Source organism: Balearica regulorum, chromosome 1, assembly GCF_011004875.1.
Source record: "Balearica regulorum gibbericeps isolate bBalReg1 chromosome 1, bBalReg1.pri, whole genome shotgun sequence".
In the NCBI taxonomy this organism is placed as follows: domain Eukaryota; kingdom Metazoa; phylum Chordata; class Aves; order Gruiformes; family Gruidae; genus Balearica; species Balearica regulorum.
This window is the reverse complement of record NC_046184.1, coordinates 135,853,749-135,863,360: the sequence shown is the minus strand read 5'-3', so window position 1 is coordinate 135,863,360 and position 9,612 is coordinate 135,853,749.

Genomic DNA, 9,612 nt, shown 5'->3' with positions numbered 1-9,612 from the left:
GGATTTTAGCTGAAACCTTAAGATGCACTCCAAAAGCATATCTGATGCAACTGAACCAGTAATGAACGTCCATGCCAGAAAACTAGACTATAGCAAAGAAAACCTTGACAAGACATTTCCATGCGTATTTTTATCCATGATCCCCTCAGATTTTTCATTAGTGCCATATTGTCTTCCTTCCATTTAACAACCTTCGTCTTAGATGACGAAATAAACTTTGTCGGCTTTCAATGAGTTCTTCTTCACGTTCTCCTGAACAAGTCATCAAATATGTATGTATATCCTGCAGTTCAGTCACTACTGCCAAATAACTTTATAACCTCATTCGGAAATCCAGACTGTGGAATAGAAACCTAACATGTGAAACCTCTTACTTATATGTTTAGAAAAGTGAACTACTACCTGATGGTATAATTTTAACAGGCTCTTGTTAATGTTGTGTTAGGCCACCCACCATCTTCAACACATGATTTTTAATTATTTAAATATAATAAAATACAAAGCATTTCCTAAACACTAGGCTTTTGTGCTTGCCATTATTTTGGCCAGAAATAAAGATTCTCTCATAGACACCAGAATTTGGTTAGACGTACTGACCACTTCTTAGGGGTCTCTGGGACCCACAGTGATTGTGTCAATGGATTATACCCTCTGCTGCACAGAAGACAGCAAGCATTGCCCCATGAACTACAGGGTTGAGTTTAACCATGGTAGCAATCTGAAAAATGTTATCAAATATCAAAGGGATGCAAACAGCCCACCTGGTGGGGTATTTTATAATTTCAGCTAGAAAAGAAGGTTGAGGTTCCAACTAAATTTTCCTAGTGCCAGAGATTTGTTAATACTGGTGCTCTACCTTTAGCAGTCTAGTTTGCCAACTTTTCCTCATGCACATAGTCTCGGTGAAGCAGTATTGCCAGGCCTTATAAATCTCTGGATATTTGGTAGTTTTCCTAAAGCCTCAGATCATAGTTAAATAACTGCAAGAATTTCAACTTTCAACTTAATTTTGTTTCTCAAGATAGCCTGAAGAAATACTAAATGAATGACTTCTGAGACTCATCCAGCCAAAAAAAAAAAAAAAAAAAAAAAAAAAAGCAAGCACAATTCATTTTATAATCATGATCCTAACCCAATTCAGAAGTTCCACTCATGACTTTTTAGTGTTTCGAAATGGTCTGTCAAAGCTGATAGAATGATTCATGGGAACAAGAAATGAATGGTTTGCTTTTATTCCTCTGTTCTGCTGCACAAAAACTCTATAAAATGACCTGATCTGAAACTACTTGGCAATACAAATGGAAACTTCAGTTAAAAAAAAGGGACATGGTCAGGATTGCTATTATAGCAATATTTCAGCCCTCAATGCCTCAATGCTCTGAGCTATTTTTCACTCCGTCCAAAGCTTAATGTAAATGTCTTAGCTAAAGTATTTCTATTTCAACTTCATCGGTCCTTCGTGACTTCTAATTAGAGATTAGATGATTGATCTTTCCAGCATAAGAAAAATTAGATACTTAATCCAACACGTACTCCCAATAATAAGACACAGAGAGAACCTGCAACTCGCATGACAACAGAAGTGTAGTCTTTGCAGTAAGCATTGTAACTATAACAGCCTGTCAGCTGAGAGTGCAGGACCAAATGCCTTTGTGATGTGAAACCATGAACATCCTCAAAAACAACAATACACCTTTGTATGGGGAAATCAGTCTCTGGCCACTTCAAACTGGACTTTTACCCTGCTATAGAGAGAGATTTCTCTCCAGAGCTATTTAGATGGCCATACACATAGCAGATGGTCTTTATACATAACTTAATTATCTCAATGGACTAAAGAGATTTCACTGTTTTGACAGATGTAAACTTTCATTCAGTCTACAAGTAACTTCAGCTGCAACATGAGAAAATACCTGCTCTAGGAACTGAGTACTTTAATAGGCAGAGGGGGCTTGATGAATTCTGCAAAGCAGCTCTACATCCTGGCTCCCAAAAATATAACTGCTGTCAAGCTAGATACAGTGATTTAGAAAAATACAGGCAGAGAGGAGTCTTTAGACCATTGGATTCCTCCTGTAAATGCAGAGCCCAACTGCCGCATTCTTCTCACTCCTGTCATCCTGGGTGCCTCATGACCACTGATAGTTTCCCGAAAATGTCAGGTGACTATGAAGAGATGTAGCTGTAACTTTTAAATTAATTTTCCATACCTCTTATCTGAAGAGAAGGTTTCATTCTAAAAGCCCTAAGAGAAGAGAAGAATAAAAAAAAAAAAAAAAAAAAAAGATTCATTACTGATTTTTAAGTCTGTCTTGTAATTTAAATTTTTTAATTGGTATGATTAGGGTAAAGAGTACTTCCTGTGATAGAATCTGTAAAACACCTTATGGATGGCTGTGGTTTTTAAGCAGTACTGAAACTGAAATGTTAAATGATAACAACCTTTATAGTAAAAGTAAGAACAATCCTAACAGGGTTATATCACTACAGATTTCCAAGAAAATTCCTAGAATTGTTTAATTTAATTAAAATGTTTGGAGTTTTTAAAAATTAGATAAAATGTCAGACCTATGAATTTCAGATTGCTACAGTCTCCTTCCTCTATCAGTTCTATAAAGTCACAACTGTTACATGGAGCTTCCCCACAAGACTAAGATTTTTGCATTGTTACTGAGCATGCCAGTACTGAGATGCTTAAGGGGAACAAATGAGGATACATCCTGAGGATCCAAGTCAACAGAAATCCACTGCCATTCTTCATACAGTAATCTCAACAGGCAGCAGCAAATTAGCAAAAGCTGAAAAGCAGCAGCTATGGACCCATGATAAGTTCAGTCTGGCCCTATCTGGTTTAATCTGTACTTTTTCTCATTCTTTTGCCACATGCTGAACTGCTACATTTTGATGATTCAAATAAAAAGGACAAAGTGTTAAATTTTAAAACTCCAAATCAGTCAATTACAGGGCAGTTCAATTACCATTTAAGACATTAATATAACAAAAGAAAGGTATACATTACATGAGCTTTTCATTTCTTTAAATATAGTATTACTGAACTAACTTTAAAATCACTGATTCTTCTGTCACAAAAAAAAAAATAAACTCGTAAGAGAGAGGTACCATGTTACTGGGCTACCATATGGCAAGTGTTATATGGAAAAGGATCAACAGTGATTTAATTATTTTTGTTACAGGCTAATGTAGTCAAGCAGTGAAAGACTTGTGCTTTAGTATATAAGGAAATAATATGAGAAAAAAATGTCTAAATCTTTTTGGCAGGAGACCTGAAACTAAAGAAAATCATGTCAAAAGACAGGAATTTATGGTTATAAAGTTCCTCAGTAAAAACCACGCAGTGATCTCTTATTACATTCATTCATAAAGCTGTTGGAAATGGCAATCCCTGATACATACATTGATTTCATAGGTATCAATTAAAATAGGCCAGGTAGGAAACAAGGGGTCACATGAGGGGCATGGTATATTAGATACTTGGAGTTGGGTTCTTCACATGGGACTTGCAGCACTTTTCTGAGTGCAAGGCTTAATTTGAAAATATAACCTCTTCCTTTTTTTCTGAAGGGATACTTGAAGGGTGGGAAAGAAAGGAGCAAACCTAGCTCAGCTCTTCCATAGCCTCAGAGGAAGGAGTGCAGTAAAGCTGGACTTCCCACCCCACCCTTCCGTCCTGTTGAGTACAAGTGCTACTGCCTCAGAGGAAGAAGTGCAGTAAAGCTGGGTTCAGCCAGAGCCTCGTGGGTGCCTGTACTTCATGTCCCTCAGCACGCTGTGGAGACTTAATCTCTTCCCCTGCATGGGAACTCTGGGGTCCGTGAGTCTAAAGAGTGGTTCCTTAGTAACTTTCAGAGGGGAAGTAGCAAGTAGGAAAAGTGGGAAAAACTTAAGCAAACATAAATTTGGTGGATTTCCTAGCACTTTGCAAAATACGCCATGAGGAGATGGAAATGCATGAGGAGACTCAAGGTCTTAAGTGTCTGGATGTATCAAGCTGAAGTAGTAACTTTTCCACCCAGAATCTGGATTCAGAGATTATAGCGAAGGAAGCAGTCACGTGAGAGACACAAGCATTCCCATAATTACCAAAACTACCTTACAATATAGCTAGCTTTTAAATCCTGCTGAAAAGATATCAGAAATACTGACAGTCATAAAAGGTCCTCAGAAATAATTTCACTTGTTAAAAATGATCAGCTTTGGTTTTAATTTTGGTTTCCCTTTTTGTGTTTTCTTTCTGTTTGCTGTTACTACCTTTCACCTGGAGCCATGAAACACATTTAGCATGAAAGCAAAAAGGGCAACATCTGCAAAAAATTTGGTTCTTTGTCCACCAGGAACCTGAGCAGTTTCTGGCAAGAGTCATCAGCAAGGGCCTTTGCAAACCTCTGCCAAAGCAATTGAGTTGCCACTGTAAGTAGGAAACAGATACGATCTTCCCACCAGCGTTTAATAAGAGGAAAGCACGTGTGTTTCACTTGTGCCCTTAAAAATCACTTCACAAGCATTTTCAAAAAATATGGTTAAAATTTGAATGCCGGAGATATCTTTCTGTAGAGATTCTGAAAATGCTTCTCTATACCAGCTCAGTCCCAGTTTAGTAGGGGTTGTCACTGATAATGATGATGAAGATGACAGCTAATGATGATGATAAGTTATAAAAGAACACTGACTTTCTTTAGTAGCTAATCTGATCTATACATCAGGGCTCAAACACACTTAACCTTACTCGTAGGAACTGTGTGAATGACCTAAAATGGAAGCTCTCGTGTGATTACTGAAAGCAACATCTGATTCTTAAATTCATACCATAAAGGTTGTGACAATTTTACTGGAAGGCTATTTCTAATTAAAATAAAGTGGCATATGTATACTAAATGTATACTAAAATTACCTTAAAACATTTTTTAAAATTTTGAAGGCAAAATATATATAATTTAGTTTAGCATTTTTGTTGTAAATAATTGCAATCTTTATGACCTATAAACCAAATTAAAGTAAGTTTTTCCATTATGTTGTTACTGACCAGGCAATTTTAGTGGCAGTATTTTGTGTGTGACTGACAGATGCCTATTAAACATAGTGATGGTAATCATTTCATGTGACTGACAAGGGAAATATGGGGGGGATTATTTTGTGTTAGTAAGAAACCTTAGTTTCTTACTAAGATTTAACCTTAGTTTCTTACTAAGATTTGAGATTAACCTTAGTTAATCTCAAAGCCCTGTCTCCTTATGGGTCAAATCCATCTTGCAGTATTTTTTTATTATTATTTTATACATGCAATACTTGCTTTAAACACAAAAGCAATTTCATATCTGTGATAAAAACAGGATTTCATTTTATCAGGATAGAGGTAACTGAGTTGCAGGAGGTATAATTTAAGTTTTGTGTGTTCTTACCTCTTCTTGCAAAGCTTAAGCATTTAATGAAATCAACCGCAAAGTGCTGCAATGTCATAATGAAAGCAAAAACGTGCTTGCAGAATGTGTCACATTTTCAGGCTTTTCACTTCCTTAGCATAAACTCATTTTCATGCATATCCCAATGGAGGACACGATCGGACAGCTGTAGAGATACAATACTTAAGTCAAGCAGTCACAAACTTGATCAGAGGATTTAATTTGAAATGCCAACAGCTCCGCGCCAGTGGTTTGCTTACACATGCACAGTTCAGCATAAAGACCGCAGGAAGGGGCACAGGATTTAGTTTGCTGTGCGAGCTCAGGCACCAAGTTCTCCCCTGCCAGGAGAAAGAGACCTTGTTCCCCTGCTGCTCCCTCTCACCTCCAGCACGGCTGCTGGCCCTGGTGCTCACCGGAGCTGTTACTAAACCAGTTTAACTGACTAAAACTGCAGAAGATCACCTTTTTTTTTTTCCTTAGATACATTTTAGTGAGTTCCAGCATCACTTTAGCGGTCTGACACACAGCTGTGCGGCCAGTGATGTCAGTGTGTGGCTGGGAGTCGGGCAAAGGAGGAAATGAGGGGGATAAGCAGAACCCCCATACACAAATTCAGACTAGGGGCAGTGTTTCATGAAACAATAACAAGAACTGTGTTCAGTCTAGCAACAGGATTAACAATTGCCATCCCATTAATTTCCCATTTTGCATTCTAGATCTCAAGAAAATATGTTCACAACAGGGGCCATGAGCTCTGCTTTGGGATCAGGATTATATGGACTAAAAAAAGGGTTTTCCTAAAAGCTGAGGGAGATAAGACATGTTACATATGACTCCAGAAGCTGTGGGCCGCTCTTAAATCAGCCTGGTATGACACAGACCCTGTGAGAGCTCAGGGCAAGATTAGGAGGATGGTCCAAAAACTGCCCATTAGCTTTCACTAAGGAGACAGCCATGACTACAGCCTCAATAAATAGCTCCCTCATAAACCACATGGACTGGGGGAGACCCAGGGCCAGTCCCACTCCAGCAGGCACTGCTGTGAAATGCTATTTAGCAGGGACCACCGGGTCTGACAGACAATGGAGACCTCTGGGACCAGCCCAAAAAAAGCAGTGTATTCCCCTGAGCCCAGCTGCAGGATTTTGTCTCTCATTTTTACATGTGTGAATGAAGGGTTATTCCACTGAAATTTGCTACTATAAAATCAATGCAGAATGACTGGTAGAAAACTGTAGTATTGACAAAAATAAAAACATATTCTACAGATGGCTGAGGAAAGTGAATGAAGAGGAGAGGGCATCAGGTGTGAGACTGAAATTCCTCTAGTGCCCCAACAAATCTGCATCTCCTACTGGCAAATCAGCATGCTTAAACTCTAATGGAGATCACGGTTTCCACACTGTGGCTGAGGCTGTTTTCCCACAGTTTTCATTCCTATTATAACCAGGTGAGGTTATAGTTGGAGCCTTGACCTCTTCTGAGGCATGTCACTTTTTGCATTGTTAAAGCAAAACCAAATTAAAATGCTAAGTGCAAATATCTGTGTCCTGTTCCACTCTGTCCTATCTTTTCAGGGATGGAACATGACCTGAGACTTGAGAATTTCTCACCTTGGGAATCCTACAGCAAAACACTGTGTGACAGAGGATCTTGAGAAAGCTCGGTATTTTGCAGGCTAGAAGGGCTAAAGAATGCAGATAATAATATCCTACCAAATACAAATGTGCTCAATGAAATCCAATGTTCTTGTTTCTCTAATTCTTGTTCTAAATCAAGGACAGAATTTCAGGTAATCCTTTTATTACCCATCCACAAGTCACTCTTTATAAAAAAAGAAATATTTTTGTTCCAGAAAGCCAACCGTGTCCTGGGCTGCATCAAAAGAGGGGTGACCAGCAGGTCAAGGGAGGTGATCCTGCCCCTCTGCTCTGCTCTCATGAGACCCCACCTGGAGTACTGCGTCCAGCTCTGGGGGCCCCAGTATAAGAGAGACATGGAGCTGTTGGAGCGAGTCCAGAGGAGGGCCACGAAGCTGATGAGAGGGCTGGAGCACCTCTGCTGTGAGGACAGGCTGAGAGAGTTGGGGTTGTTCAGCCTGGAGAAGAGAAGGCTCCAGGGAGATCTAATTGCGGCCTGCCAGTACCTGAAGGGGCCTACAGGAAAGCTGGGGAGGGACTGTTTATCAGGGAGTGTAGTGACAGGACAAGGAGTAAGGGGTTTAAGCTGAAGGAGGGTCAATTTAGATTAGATGTTAGAAAGAAATTCTTTACTGTTAGAGTGGTGAGGCACTGGAACAGGTTGCCCAGAGAGGTTGTGGAGGCCCCATCCCTGGAAGCAATCAAGGCCAGGTTGGACCCAAACCATTCTATGATTCTATGATTCTATAGCTCAAAACAGACTACATGCACTGCAATTCAGAATTGAACTAACCAAAAAAATTTGTCTCAAATACCGATCAATATTTTAATGGCAAGCCCAGCATCAAATGATACATTCGTATCTATTTGTTGGAATAACTGAAAACTGTGCATCTTTGAATACAGACTTAAGTAATTGGAATGCTTTCTGCACAGCTCTGCTTTAACTAAAATCGAAAGAGTACTCCTTCCATACAGGAAGACAAGTCTAATGAAGAGAGTTGGAGAGTCTCAAGGTACTACTGCATTTCAGAAAGACAGCAGAACAGCTGCAAGCCAGCAATGGCTTTTGTGTCCAGCAGCCAGGGAAAAATAGGGAAAAAAAGTGTCTTTAGCACCGTGTGTAGCACATAATCAGCATTGCACATGTTTGTTTGTTTGTTTGTTTTAAATTAGATGTCATTTGAATCCTGGGACTAAATTTGCCATCTTTTGATAGCTCTAACTTTGTACTTCTCCACTCTCCAAGGTGACTTAAACCTATTTTGGGGGGATATCTGTAGTTTCAGGAGTGAAGAAAGCAGCAGCGGATGACAGCCTGGCACAGGCTCAAAACCAAGAGTATATGGGCAACAGAGGAGAACATCTGATTGTTTTAGGACCATTGGAAAAGTTATCTTACTCAAAATGTTTTGAAACAAGCATTGTGGAAACTCCTTGAAAACTTTTTTGCAGAGATTTTAGACAAACGCTCTCCCGCAGCATTCCTGGCTATCCCTGGGGATTTGTTGACACTCGCTGAACTGAGTGGGGTGACCCACGGCAAGTGACCTTGTGAGAAGATCTGTTTTCTTTTCCTGCCTTTACCAGAGACTTCCTGGGTGATCCCAGATAAGTCACTTATTCCTCAGCTTTCCCTTCTGTCAAAAAAAAGAAAACTAGTTCCTTTAAACTGCCAGCGATGTTCCAGGACTGACCACAAAGGCTCACAAAGGTCTATGAGATGACCGAGTGGGTAGTGTGATTCAAATGCAGTCAAGAGCAATAAAAGCTTTCCCTATTTCATTTTGTGTTAGATACCTTATCACTGCAATCACAGCTATTGTAGGCATTTCATAAAAAATTTACCCAGGAAACAATAATGTTTGGTAGTAGTGGTGTGTGCTTTTTCTCCAGAATTATCATTGTAGGTCAGAATTCTCTCAACTTAAACATTCAAATTTGCTTCAACTACTTTTATAAATATTTCTGCTTTCTGAATCAACTCATTGATTGTGAATATTACACTGCATATGTATTGTCAGCACTTGTGATTTTTAAGCCTAATTCTGGATGTGCCCAACTACAAATGGGCTCAGAATCCAGTAGCCAGATACTTTTGATAAGAACACTAAATCTGACTGAATAGCCCCTGCTTTGTAGAGGTGTCATGCCACCTCTGCCGACCCTGGCTGCCCTCTCGGTATGCTGATACAGCAGAGTTGCTTTCAACAGGATCAACTCTCCAGAGCTGGGGATTGGGAAAGTTGTTCATAGTAGGATCTGGAAATTTGGAACAGAATGAATGCTTTTTGACACAATATCCTTTATTGCCACAAAGTGTTTAGCAAGTAGGCTAGTGTGAGCATTGGCATAAAAAAAAATTAAAAAAAAAAAAAGACATATCCTTCTCCTGCTGGATGCTTTTATAGTATGAGGAAGGCGTCAAGAGATACAACACAGGCAGAATGTGGCTTACCAGGATTGCACTGAAAAACGTTTAATTTGCTGGCAAACATAAGTCACATCTAAACCAAGTTTCTCCATCACTGCAAAAAGATAGAGTTCTTAAT